Source organism: Podarcis bocagei (assembly GCF_964188305.1).
Source record: "Podarcis bocagei genome assembly, chromosome: 6".
In the NCBI taxonomy this organism is placed as follows: Eukaryota; Metazoa; Chordata; class Lepidosauria; order Squamata; family Lacertidae; genus Podarcis; species Podarcis bocagei.
The window spans coordinates 4,338,541-4,352,701 of record NC_138130.1 but is presented as its reverse complement, the minus strand read 5'-3'; positions in this window follow the sequence as shown (position 1 = coordinate 4,352,701).

Here is a 14,161-nt window from a genome sequence, read left to right as displayed (position 1 = left end):
GGAGTATAGCATCTAGATCAAGGGAAGTAATAGTGCCACTGTATTCTGCTCTGGTCAGACCTCACCTGGAGTACTGTGTCCAGTTCTGGGCACCACAATTCAAGAAGGACACTGACAAACTGGAACGTGTCCAGAGGAGGGCAACCAAAATGGTCAAAGGCCTGGAAACGATGCCTTATGAGGAACGGCTAAGGGAGCTGGGCATGTTTAGCCTGGAGAAGAGGAGGTTAAGGGGTGATATGATAGCCATGTTCAAATATATAAAAGGATGTCACATAGAGGAGGGAGAAAGGTTGTTTTCTGCTGCTCCAGAGAAGCGGACACGGAGCAATGGATCCAAACTACAAGAAAGAAGATTCCACCTAAACATTAGGAAGAACTTCCTGACAGTAAGAGCTGTTTGACAGTGGAATTTGCTGCCAAGGAGTGTGGTGGAGTCTCCTACTTTGGAGGTCTTTAAGCAGAGGCTTGACAACCATATGTCAGGAGTGCTCTGATGGTGTTTCCTGCTTGGCAGGGGGTTGGACTCGATGGCCCTTGTGGTCTCTTCCAACTCTATGATTCTATGATTCTATGATTCTATGCTTTGTTGCAGCATCCACAAATGAGCAACTGATGGTATGTTTAAATCAAAAGACCTCTATGCTCTCCTCTAGGACCTCATGAAATGGAATAGACAGAAAGGGTTGCTTTGACAGAAGCTACAGAACAGCCTTTCTCAACCTTGGGTCCCCAGATGTCGTTGGACTACAGCACCCATCATCCCTAGATAGCGGGACCAGTATGGTAAAAAAGGTAAAGGATCCCTGGACGGTTAAGTCCAGTCAAAAGCGACTCTGGGGTGGCGGCTCTCATCTTGCTTTCAGGCCAAAGGTGTTTGTCCACAGACAGCTTTCCGGGTCATGTGGCCAGCAGGACTAAACCGCTTCTGGCGCAATTCGAACTGCCAGGTTGGCAGGAGCTGGGACAGAGCAACGGGAGCTCACCTGCTGCTATAGACAGATAAAAATCTCAAGTTCGTGCACTCTATATGGTTTTGAATCACAGCTCCCTGGCCTTGGCTATGCTGGTTGGAGATTGACTATGACCACATCTAGAAGACCATGGGTCCCGTTTCCATGGGCTAAGAATAACAGAAGAGATGTTAGCATTTATACAGCAATTCACATGCATTCTCTCCATAATTGTCACAGTGATAGCAGCTTATTTATGGCCACCTAACTGATTGTGGTAGATATGAGCTTTGACTTTTGAAATACCCTGATATCATAATTCCTTGCCTGAGCCACCAAGTGACTAGACATTTTATGGTGTACTAAAGGTATACAGTCAAAAAACAAACAGAAGTAGTCTACTCCATTTCCATACAGTGGTACCTCGGGTTACAGACACTTCAGGTTACAGACTCCGCTAACCCAGAAGTAGTACCTCGAGTTAAGAACTTTACTTCAGGATGAGAACAGAAATTGTGCGGCTGCAGCGGGAGGCCCCATTAGCTAAAGTGGTACCTCAGGTTAAGAACAGTTTCAGGTTAAGAAGGGACCTCTGGAACGAATTAAGTTTGTAACCAGAGGTATCACTGTATTACCAAATGTCTGTCCACTCTCACAGTTGCTTTTAACTGGACAGTCAATAGGACTGAGCAGTCACTCAGCAAGCTGCAGTGGATTTTGGAGTTAGATGTATCTCTGTGATCAAAACAAAACACCGATCAGATTTTTCAAAATTAAAATAAAATTGAGTGTTTCGCGGCTAATGAGAGACTGCCCATTGTGGAAATCTGATTTCTTGCCTCAAGAGTCTTGCAACTGCAGCTCCAAAGTCAGGGATTAATGTCAATGAAAGCCTTATTCACAAACATTTCCGTATTCATGAGTCTCTGACACTTGCAGGCAATGTGCATAAGAAAAGTAAGCTCTTAGAAGGGGTCTCTCACCCTGTGCTAACAAGAAGCCTTTAAAAATTTAACCATTTCCCAGCTGAATCACATTTGCTCTCCATTGCAGTGAGAGTAATTTTGATTTTTCATAATAAAGTGCTAACATGTTAAAAATATCCCTATTTACTGGGGGACAGTTCCCGCTTTAGGGTGCCTGCTCCTAGGGATGGACAGACCCATTAAAGTGCACTCCATCTCAGTTCTCAGGAGGGATGGGACTCAGTCCATCCTATTCATTTTCTGGTTGGATTTTTAATGGAAAAGCAGAAACACACAGTGTTTCCATAGCATTAAAAAGCTGTTAAATGGTATAGTCAGAGATGCATCTATCTTTGCTTTGTGTACCATATCACTTGGGCCTAATTTTGCTAATTACCTTCCAGTTTTATCAGTGTACTTCTATTTTTGTTGTTGGGGTTTTGGCAGGGGAGATTGTTCTGCAGTTAACATTTTCAATACAGTCTAATGACGTGTGTGTGTGTGTGTGTGTGTGTGTGTGTGTGTGTGCTACTTCTCTTCTGCTCATTCTTCCCAGCTGACTATCCAGATAGCAAATCCTGGTAGCCAATCCTCTTATCGTCAGAAAGTTCTTCCTGGCGTTTAGCCAGAATCTTATTTCATGTAACTTGAAGCCATTGGCTTGGGTCCTAGCCTCCAGAGCAGGAGAAAACAAGCCTGCTCCATCATGCGACAGCCCATGAGATATTTGAAGATGGCTGTCATATGGCCTCTATGTCTCCCCTTTTTCATGCTAAACATACCCAACTCCCTCAACCATTCCTCATAAGGCTTGGTTTCTAGACTTGATAATCTAGGTTGCCCTCCTCTGAACATGTTTCAGCTTCTCAATAGCCTTCTTAAATTGTGGTGCCCAGAATTGGACACAGGATGCCAGGAGTAATCTGACTAAGGCAGAATAGAGTGGTACTATTACTTCCCTTTACCTGGACACTATACTTCTGTTGATGCAGCCTAGAATTGCATTAGCTTTTTATGCTGCTGCATCACACTGTTAACTCATGTTAAACTTGTGGTCCACTAAGCCCCCTAAGATGCTTTTCACATACACTACTAGTAAGCCAGGTTTCCCCCATCCTAAATTTGTGCAGCTGGTTATTCCTGCCTAATGTCAGAGAAGCCTGACACCTAAGTGCAGAACCTTGCATTTGTCCATACTGAAACTCATTTTGTTAGTTCTCCAATCTGTTAAGGTCATCTTGAATCCCAATTCTGTATTCTGCATGTGTCTTATTTCTTCACATCACCAAAGTACATCACCTTTTTCAAAAAAAGGAACACATTTGTCTACTGAGAACTAAGTTCTGTTGAGTTTAATAGGGCTTCATCCCAGTTAAGTGAGTATATGATTGCAAGCTTAGTTGAACTATTCTATTCAGTTATGCTTTTTCTGTGTTTGTCATCATTGGTTATGTTAGGACATCATCATATAGTTTGTGTATTTTAATTTCAGTACATTTTCTATTCAAGAATTTTTAAGATGCAGGTGGTGGTTTTTTTAAAGCCTTACATGTGTGTCATGATCCTCTCTAATCTCTCTTAAGTAAGCACCAATGTAAGGGAAGGATCACCCCACCCCCAAAAAACCATTCTTTAAATTACTTGCCTTATCTTAGAAACTGATGCTTGTGTATAGTAATTCCCACATTTTCTCATATTTTCAGGCACTATCATGATTCATAAGACTGCATGCATGCCCTAATTAAAAGAAACATGGTAATTACCAACCCGCAGGCACCTTCTAGTTTAATGAACAATGTTCCTCTGCTTTCAAGCTAAGGCAATGCTGTTCAAAATATGTTCTAGGAAGGTTCTTGGCAGCCTCTTAGTAGTTCCTCAACAAATAAGAATAGTAATGACAGTCAAAGTTTCCCTGGAAGACAGCTTGACCTGTTTCTGCAGAGTCTCTGTTCAAGTACAGTACTCTCAGCACAAGCCTCCCCAGATGATTCCCATGTGAACAGTGCTAGGCCACAAGAGGATTAGAAAATTGGGCTTCTCCAGTCAAGATGCACAGGACCAAGAGCCAGCTCACATTATTTTGGCACCTGAACAGAGCTGGCCTGAATCCTTAGGCTGCATGAGATGAAGGACAAGACTGCACTCTCCTCCCGTTCCATGTCCAGAAGCCACCTAGGCTGGCAGTTGAATATGACCTCAACAGTGGTGACCGGACAGCATCTTCCAACACACTTGAGGGCAGCAGGGCAGCTTATGGGACACAGGGCACAGAAAGAAATAATCCTCTTTTCTTGCACTAAAAACAACACTGCTAACAACAGGAACAGGAACAACAACAACTTGTTATTTATATGCTGTCCATCTGATTGGGTTTCCCCAGCCAATCTGGGAGGCTCCCACAAAAAATAGTAAAAACACAATACAACATCAAACACTAGAAACTTTCCTGAAGAGGGCTGCCTTCAGATGTCTTTTAAAAATCACATAGCTGCTTATCTGTTTGAAATCTGGAAACGTGTTTGACAAATGGAAACCTTGTCTCCCTAGGACCTGTTTCTTTCATGCTATCAATAGCCAACTGATAGCCACACAAACCACCCCTTGTCTTCAACACCTCAAAATATGCGCCTTGCAAGTTGCAGGGTAAGTTGGCATCATTGATATTCAAATAAACTCTCTCACCCAAAGAAGCTGGTTGTACAGAAGGCATCATGCAACATACTTTGTTCTGAGGGAAAAGTACACTCACAGAGATAAAAGTATCCACTGATAGTATATATATATATATATATTCAGTACAGCTGCAAACTTTGATTACTTGAAGGACTTTCATTTTAAAACTGGGAAATTATGTTTCTAACATGGCAAAACATGCTATTTCTTAGCTTACCTCTTCAAAGTTTATCTCTTTTAGAAGATTGAAATGATTGTCATAATTAGCCTCCATGTAAATACTCAGTATTATAGGGCAGTCAGCACAATCACTAGAAGTTTATCAGCAAATTGGAGCGGGGAGGATAAAATTCCTGTGTTCATGTGATTAACTTTTGCATTGCTCAGAACAGGGAATATGCTACTGTTTTTCTTTCACTCTGTTCTTTCTGCAGCTGCCAAGAGAAACTTTTGCATTGCCTCTCCTTGTATTTTTTAGATGACAGGTTTTGTGATTCTGCAAACATATGATGTAATCAGAACAGAGTATGACTGGGTTCTTTGAACAGGGTCATGCAGAAAATCCTTGGTCCCAGCCAAGCAATAATTGGAAGTGTGCTGCTCAATAGTTGGAAATTGTAATGAAAAACTGACCATTGAGGGTGGCATGGAAAGGAAGGAAGGAAACAATCCCTACCTGCAGATTCATGGAAACTTTAGAGAAAGCTGTTCAGGAGCCCTTCAAAATCGGTTTATCAGGCAGGCCCAATCTCTATTTGGATTTTCTGCAGATCTGGCAAGATTGGATTTTTGCAAGAAACCTATGGTGCAGCTGTGGAACAGCGAAACATGGGGTAATAAATCAAAATGTGGGTCAAGCAAAAGCATGGATGAGCCTCTAACTCACAGAAAATCCATTGCAGAACCTCTTAACCTGGCACTGTTTTAGACATTATTTCTTGTGTGCTTGCAGTAACTAAATGCTGCACCTACTATAAAGCAAGAGATTCAACCACTGCCCTCAGGATTACAATCTAAAAGTCTAGGTACACAAGGAAATGCAAAAGGTAAAGATAGAAGATCTCTTTTAGAATACAAGGGAGAAGAACCAAGGGTTGTTGCTTTTTAAAAAGAAAAGGACAGATGTATTTTAAAAATGAGTACACATCAACAGGAGTCAAATGATAGCCAAGAAAAAAGCACTTTGAAGTAAGGGGAACAGCAAGCGAAACAGGATACAGTGGGAAAAGGAAACATGCATGGGTGTAGCCAGAGGGTGGGGGGGGGCAGCTGCCTCCCATCAAGTAAATAAATAGAAATATTTAACTAACTGACCAACTGTCAAAATAAAAAAAAATCCTTCCAGTAGCACCTTAAAGACCAACTAAGTTAGTATGAGCTTTTGTGTGCATGCACACTTCTTCAGATACACAGTGTGTATCTGAAGAAGTGTGTATGCACACAAAAGCTCATACCAAGAACTAACTTAGTTGGTCTTTAAGGTGCTACTGACCAACTGTGTTGCAGATAACTCAGTTCTGCCCCCTCAATGTAACACACACACACCAAATAAATCCTGGCTATGCCCATGAGCACATGAGTTGTTTTTTTATAGAGGACAAAGATAAGGGGCATGGGGAGGGAAACGAATGATGGCATTTTAAAGTCAACTGAAGTTTAACTCAAATCTCTCTATACAAAGCCAGTTTCCAAGATTATGTGTGACCCAGTGATGGAGCTATATGAAAAAGCAGGAGTTGGTTGGGGAGCATGTAGGAAAGAGGAGCACATTCTAGCTTGCCAGGCGAAACCCTTCCTTATCTCCTCCTCTAGAGAGCCAGTGTGGTGCAGTGGTTAAGAGCGATAGACTCGTAATCTGGGGAACTGGGTTCGCGTCTCCGCTCCTCCACATGCAGCTGCTGGGTGACCTTGGGCTAGTGACACTTCTCTGAAGTTTCTCAGCCCCACTCACCTCACAGAGTGTTTGTTGTGGAGGAGGAAGGGAAAGGAGATTGTTAGCCGCTTTGAGACTCCTTCAGGTAGTGATAAAGTGGGATATCAAATCCAAACTTTTCTTCTTCTTCTTCTTCTTCTTCTTCTTCTTCTTCTTCTTCTTCTTCTTCCGGGTAGTTAAGCACAACAGCTGCCCACCTCCATGCCACCCAATGAATCAGGCTGCCTTTCCTGCCTGAGGAGTGGGTGGGGGGATAAGAAGAGATGGAGAGGGATTTGAACTCTCCACCCTGAAACTTGAACAAACCTTTTTGCCTAGAACACACAAAAAATCAATGTAAAACAAAAGTAATTCACTACAAATTTCCAGAGTTCCCAAACTACCAGCACTCATTATTCTAAACTGAATAGAAGGTAGCCAATATCCCTCTTCAGTGAGATGAGAAACGTAAAACTCCTGTAGCTTGAAATGGCCAGAAATGGAGAGCAAGACCGTTACCTTTCTGAATGCTTACTGTTTAAAAGTTCAGGGTATCTCACAAATGTGAACAAGTATCTGATTTTACATAAAAGAATCACCCTTAAAAGCCTTATTGCCTCCTTGAGATGAAACCTGAGGAAGTTTGGCATGCAATGTTACAGGCTAAAATAAATAACAAGTTTATGATTGGCTTTAATGTGGCTTTTCAGCGTTAGTGCGAGGTTAAGTCAAACATACTCTTTCAATCAAACACACACTTTAGGGATGTTTAATAGTCAGGTTCAGTCTGCAGCTAATTGCATTTTATTGGCTTTAAACCTAAATATACAGCCCAGTCCACACTCAGTTAGAACAGGGTATCTGGATGTAAGATCAGTTTAAGTCACTGGTTCACTGGTTCAAATCAAGTTCAGGCTTTCCACCCCATAATGTCCAGTCTACTTGGATCACATGCTATATCTTACAGCAATAGTTAGAGACAACAAACTTCTTCAACATTTGTAATGTTTTGCAGGTGGCCAGCGTACAGGTTCAGCCTCTGTGTGACACACAACAAGGGCTGGGGAGTATCTGGTTTTCAGCATCGTGATATATCACCATATAAACTTCATGATATACTGATATATCATGATGTCTGAAATCAGGATGGAACTATGTACTGTAGAGGCATTGGCTGGTTTCACAGTTTCCCCTGCATCATAATCTTTGCATAACACACACACATACACACATCATGATTCATGATATATTGCCAAGTAAAAAATTATGAAACCCATATCACAATATGGACTTCAAACTGGTTTTGGACAATATATCAATATATTGCCCAACCCCACACACAACTCAGTTCTGTCCAAAATCAGCTTCTAGTAGGCCAAATGAGTTTGGATTATACAATGCCTAATGAAAATTTCTGGCTGCCTCAGAGCTCTGAGCAATGAGACTTACTGGCTGCAGGCTACCATCACATTCTTCCTTCTCCTCTGCTCTTTACTTCACTGGAGTAAGGTCTGACACATGCCAGCTTGATTGACATGTGCGAGCAAGAAATTTTTGATAGTTTTTGATGGATTTACCATGCATGTCTGCAGAGAAGTAACACCCATTGAATTTAGTGAGGCATCCTCCCTAGTATGTGGGTATACAATTCAAGCCTCACTTAAAATGGTAAAATGTTGATATTAATGTATATTCTGCTGCAGCTATTTTAATGATACGGGTATATGTGAAAGATTTGTTAATTACTTACATGTGGTAATAACTGTTCTCAGTAATGGAGGGAATTGTTTTCTATATGGTTAGGGAAACTTAATTGTTGGAATGCTGTAATTTCTTAGCTGACTAACATGAATATAAAAGTGATTCATGAAATATGTTAAATGCATTTGATATACTTATGGTTTTTATACCTATTTACTGCACCACTATATTTTTTGTCTTACTGTCATTGTCAGTTGCTTTGAGCATTAATTTATATGGGACAGCAACATAATTATTAAACATTTTAAAAATGTCAGTCCCGTTAACCTCTGTGGTGATTGCTGCTAGTTTACATATATTGATAAGGCAACTGGCCATGGGGGAGGGCGGCAACTGTCACACACAACCAGCAACAGAAGTTGCAATCCCCGTGGTGTCCATATTCTCTATGACAGGGGTCAGCAAACTTTTTCTGCAGGGGGCCGGACCACTGTCCCTCAGACCTTGTGGGGGGCCAGACTATATTTTGAAGAAAAAAATTAACAGATTCCTATGCCCCACAAATAACCCAGAGATGCATTTTGAATAAAAGGACACATTCTACTCATGTAAAAACATGCTGATTCCTGGACCGTCCACAGGCCGGATTGAGAAGGTGACTGGGCCGGATCCAGCCACCGGGCCTTAGTTTGCCTACCCATGACATAGAGACAGGAAGAGCTAGAATGTCATCATTTGGCATAGAATCAGAAAGGGCTAGAATGAAAGCCACCATTTGAAGAAGAAGTGCGCAAGGTGGGTGGATCATGAAAGGATCTCCTATATTAGACTGTGCCCCCGTGAGCTAGCATTGGTCACCCCATATCATCAGCACTTGCCACTGGGCTCCTACTGATGTGCAGCTCATGTGCTTTCCTCTCCAGTGACACAGCCATGCCATTACCTGGCCCAGTAGTGGGGCTAGAGTTGTGGCCAAGTCAGAGGGAGACAGGGCATGGAAGTCATGTTGATGCCAGAGGGTGGGGCCTAGGGATGTGTATGGAAGGTAGGAGAGGATATATTAGTATGTATTATCCTTCCTTACACTTGTGAGTACAGCAGAGTACACCCCTTTGCACCAAACAGGCAGGTGTTGTTTCAGCTGGTTACAGCCTTTTTGATTAAGCAATCCAGGATGCCTCGGTGCCGCCTGGGTTCTTCTTGGCATCCCCCCCCCCCCCTTATCCCACTTAAAACAATAACAGCACAAAACTAGTCTTCACAGTTCACATTCAGCAGCAATCTGGAGGCAGGCTAAGGTTGCAGTTACAGGTACAATTGTATATATTTATAAGACAATGGAGTCTGACGCTTTTGACTTCAGACTCTAGAACTAGCTACAGTACATCTTTGTACAGATGCAGTGGCAAGATGAATAGAGTAAGAGAGCAAAACGGAGTAAGAGAGAGAGAGAGATGATGACGTGACTAGCCTTTTTATACCAGTTACGCCCACCTCTACCTGGCTGCACCCAGAGGGAAGAGGCTCCCACAGGTCTGAAGGGTGTGCCTTAAAGGAAGAGGTGCCCTCTCCCTGGGCAGGCTCACCTGAGTAACATGAGGGCTGGTCACCTGTCAGAGCCTTTAAGAGTTAGCTTCCTGCAGTCACCTCTGCAGATCTCATTTGTCAATTTAAATACATTTAGCCATAATTTAATTCATTTACCACTTTAATGCCAGTTCTAGGCAGAAAACACTGGTCTCTTCCACTGTCACCACAGAAGCTAGTGCTTGGAAGCATAATTTGATAAATGTTTTAGCTGTGATTTTTGCTTTTATTTTTAGACATCTTATTTCATTTTCTGCTTTATGTTTTTAGTCATAAATTATTATAAACTGGAGTATAAATGTATAAAATAAAAAATACATCCCAAGCAACTTATGTGGATTGACGCAAGGCAAAGTATTTTTCAGCACATTGTAAGTTTTAATTGGCTTAACAATGCCAGGATGTCTATGTTATCACCACTTAGGTAGGGAATGTTCAATATTGCTTTAATTCTCCATATTTTAGTATAAAATGTTTTTTCCCCAGGATGTAGATGCAGAGGACTCATGAGCATCTTATCTCTGTTGCTGTGCAGGTTGGCATGTAGTGTTAGCCTATATCTGAAGCGCCAATTACAGCATTATGTTGTGGAGAATTGTGGTGAAGGATTGCTGGGGGTAAAACTAGAAAGAAACAGAAGATTGAAGTGACTTTGGATTTGCTGTGAACTTTAAGCAAGGACTAGGAAAGCTAGAAACCCTCTCTGGGCTCAGAGAGGGAAGCCTTCTTGAAGCAACTGTGTATAATGTGTGTATAGTGTATTTTGTGTTTACTAAATAAAACAACCTCTGTTACACTTTGTCCACTGTGGGAAGTTTAATAGCTTTGCTGAACTTCTCACCGCACAAAGTAACCCAACAGGTTATTGGTCACAAACATTCAACACATAATTATCAATGTCTGTATTTTTCTGCATTTCATTTCCCTGACCTCACTTTTTTACTACCCATCCACCCTACCCTAACTTAGGACAATACATTTTGCATCTGAAAAGTGGACAGTAATATACAAAAGCTTCTGCCACAATATATTTGTTAGTGTTTAATTGTTGTTTTTATTTTGTTTAGGAAAATATGCTGCCATCTTTACTTTCTTTGTTTATAGCTGTGGTAAAGCAAACTTCTTTGCCACCAGTGATGTTACAGCATTAACTGAATAAGCATCTGTGGCATTTGTAGGACAAAGCAATATCTATGTTAACAAACTGCGGGGCTGTGGCGGGTATCAAGGGGAATTGCATTTGCACTGCAACAACAAAAACTTCAGTGGCTGAAGTGAATTGATGGGATGCAGGTGGCGCTGTGGTCTAAACCACCGAGCTTCTTAGGCTTGCTGATCGAAAGGTCGGTGGTTTGAATCTGCATGATGAGGTGAGCTCTCATTGCTCTGTCCCAGCTCCTGTCATCCAAGCAGTTAGAAAGCATAACAGTGCAAGTAGATAAATAGGTTCCACAGCAGAGGTAAGGTAAATGGTGTTTCCGTGCGCTCTGGCTTCCATCATGGTGTTGTGTTGCATCAGAAGCGGTTTAGTCATGCCAGCCAAATGACATGGAAATCTGTCTGCGGACGAACACTGGTTTCCTTGGCCTGAAAGCAAAGTTGAGAGCTGCACCCCATAGTCAATTTTGACTGGACTTAACCATTCAGGGGTCCTTTACCTTTACCTCAGTGGCTGAAAAAAAGTTATATTCCAAAACAGAAGCAGTTCCTTGAAGAAAGACATTTGGAGCCCTGAATCAGCTAAACACCAGCACTACAAACGGTTCACCAGAAAGGCCCAGAGAAGGGGAGAGGAAACAAGAAGCAGCAAAAATAGCAGATGTCTTCTTGTGGAAGAAAGACAAATGGTGCCCTGGAAAAAAATAGGTCTGCCAATCAAGGCACCAGCAACAGAATCTTGTGGCACTTCACAGATCACTAAACGCTGGTCCTTCTTGATCAGTTGGTGGCATTAATAGGTAGCCCCTAGGCATAGCAAATCTTGCCGGATAGTTCCCTCAGTAATGTTAGCCGCCATCCAGGTTTACTGCACAGGAGACAATATCCAAATGTACAAGAAATAAGGCAGAACGTTGATGTGCATAAGAGAAAGCATATGAATATTCCTAGGTCACCTGTGCACATTTGAGCATTTACATGAGTAACACAGGCCTGAAGATCATAACATAATTTCATATATACGTAAGTGGGAAGTGTTCCATTGGGGAAGTGGGAAGTACTTCTCCCTGTGACTTTGGGGATAAGGTTATAGAAGTGGGCATAACCCATAGGAATGCTCCACCATGATGTGTCTCTTCCCTTTCCCTTGCCCTGAGATGAACTTGCAGTTTACATCACCAAAGTCAACACAAAATGAGAAATCTCTGATTGTTCACATGAAAGCTTCCCACTCTGGATTCAGTACTGTACCAGATGTACAAGCAGCATCCCACGGCGATGGCAATGGCAAGGCATTTTATGTGAAGCTCATTTGAAATGGACTGAGTCTGTTCAGATGTACTCATGCTGATCATCTGGTATCTGCATTCAGTGTGCCAGAGACTTGAGTCTTCTCTTCCCCTTCCTTCATCTATATAACTGACAAGGCAGTCATGGGGATCAGTGCAGGATTGTGCAAACTGCAGAGCTGACTTCAGAATGTCCTGCAGGAAAAGGTGCCATCCATTTCCAAGGACACTTATCCTACATGTACTATTAAATCACAAAACTACACTTGCATCTTCTGCTCCCACTAATTCGAGATAGCAAGAAAAAGCTAAGTAGTTTGAAGGCACTTTGTGTTTCACATAGAGCTGTTAAAGTTCTAAGTTTAATGTACATAAAAAGCTGTGTTTGAGAGCCTTGTATTATGAATGCTGTAAAGGTCAATTTCCCTTCAGTAATAGGTTCCACTCGGGATGAAAGTGGAAGGTTGGTGTTTTCCCATTTCAGTGAACTAAACCACCTGATGACTTAGCACCCAGAAACCCAGCTCTCTCTGAGACCTGAGAGAATAAAGTTTACTGAACTGCGCAACGGATTGAACCACACTCCTTAGTTAGGGCTGTCATACATCCCAGACAGTACCGGGATATCAAAGGCAGAAATGACACCTGTGGGGAATTTCTGAAATGTTTTAAGCAAGTCAATTAAAAAATTGTGTCTTTTTGGCTCAACAAAAAAAGCTCAGTGGTGGTTTCCTAAAAAAAAGCTCAATGATTTTCAGGGTGTCCTACCTTAGTACAATATGTTACTTTGTATTTTGTTCTTGTACCTAGATTTAAGAATGTTCTGCAGTAAAGCTTTGGAATTCATTCTTGGGATGGAAATTACTGAGAAATGCTTGCACATTCAAAAAGCACTGCAAAGTATTATTGTTTCATTAAATTATTGCTCTATGCAGGCAAAGTGTGCTGTAAACACTTCTCTGGATATTTGCAGAATGACCACACCAGCAACTGAGCTGGTCTGGTGTAGGAATCTCAAACAGATTTAGATTTAGCTTTGTTTATCCATGCATAATTGCCCCCTCTCATAAGAGGACAGCTCAGGGTCACCAAATCAAACTAACTGCCAACAAATTCAAACAAGATACAGCTACAGTGGCACCTCGGGTTAAGTACTTAATTCGTTCCGGAGGTCCGTTCTTAACCTGAAACTGTTCTTAACCTGAAGCACCACTTTAGCTAATGGGGCCTCCTGCTACCGGCGTGCCGCCGGAGCACGATTTCTGTTCTCATCCTGAAGCAAAGTTCTTAACCCAAGGCACTATTTCTGGGTCAGCGGAGTCTGTAACCTGAAGCGTATGTAACCTGAAGCGTATGTAACCCAAGGTACCACTGTAATCTATGGGGCTTCCTACTATAAGATGTAGTGGCACCCACTAACTTTAATGACTTTAAGTGGATATTTCATGGAGGATGATAACAGCCATAATAGTTCTATGGAACCTAAAGGGACACCAACTTCTGGAAATAAATCACCAAGAGAAAGCTTTTGCCTTTGTGCCCTGCTTGGTGTTTCCCAGAGGTATCTGAATGGCCACTGCTGGGAACAGAGCACTGACTTTGGTCTGATCCAAAAAGATTGTTGTTATGCTCACCAGAGGCATATGAGGTTCTGCCTGGACAAATGCAGTTTGTAGTTGTAGCCTATAAACAACACGTGCTAGTGCACCACATATAGATGTATGCAACCCACAAAACAAGCCAGATTAAATTAAGCAACTCTCTTTTAAGTGCTGTCTGAATCCAGCTGCCCAACTTTAGTGGAACTGATCCACACTGACCTGGTTAAAGTGAAATTCTTGGCCCAAAGCTAGTTCAGGCCCATCACTGAAGTTAAGCCAAGCACTTCAGCTTCACTGGATTATGGAACAGGCTGTACATTAG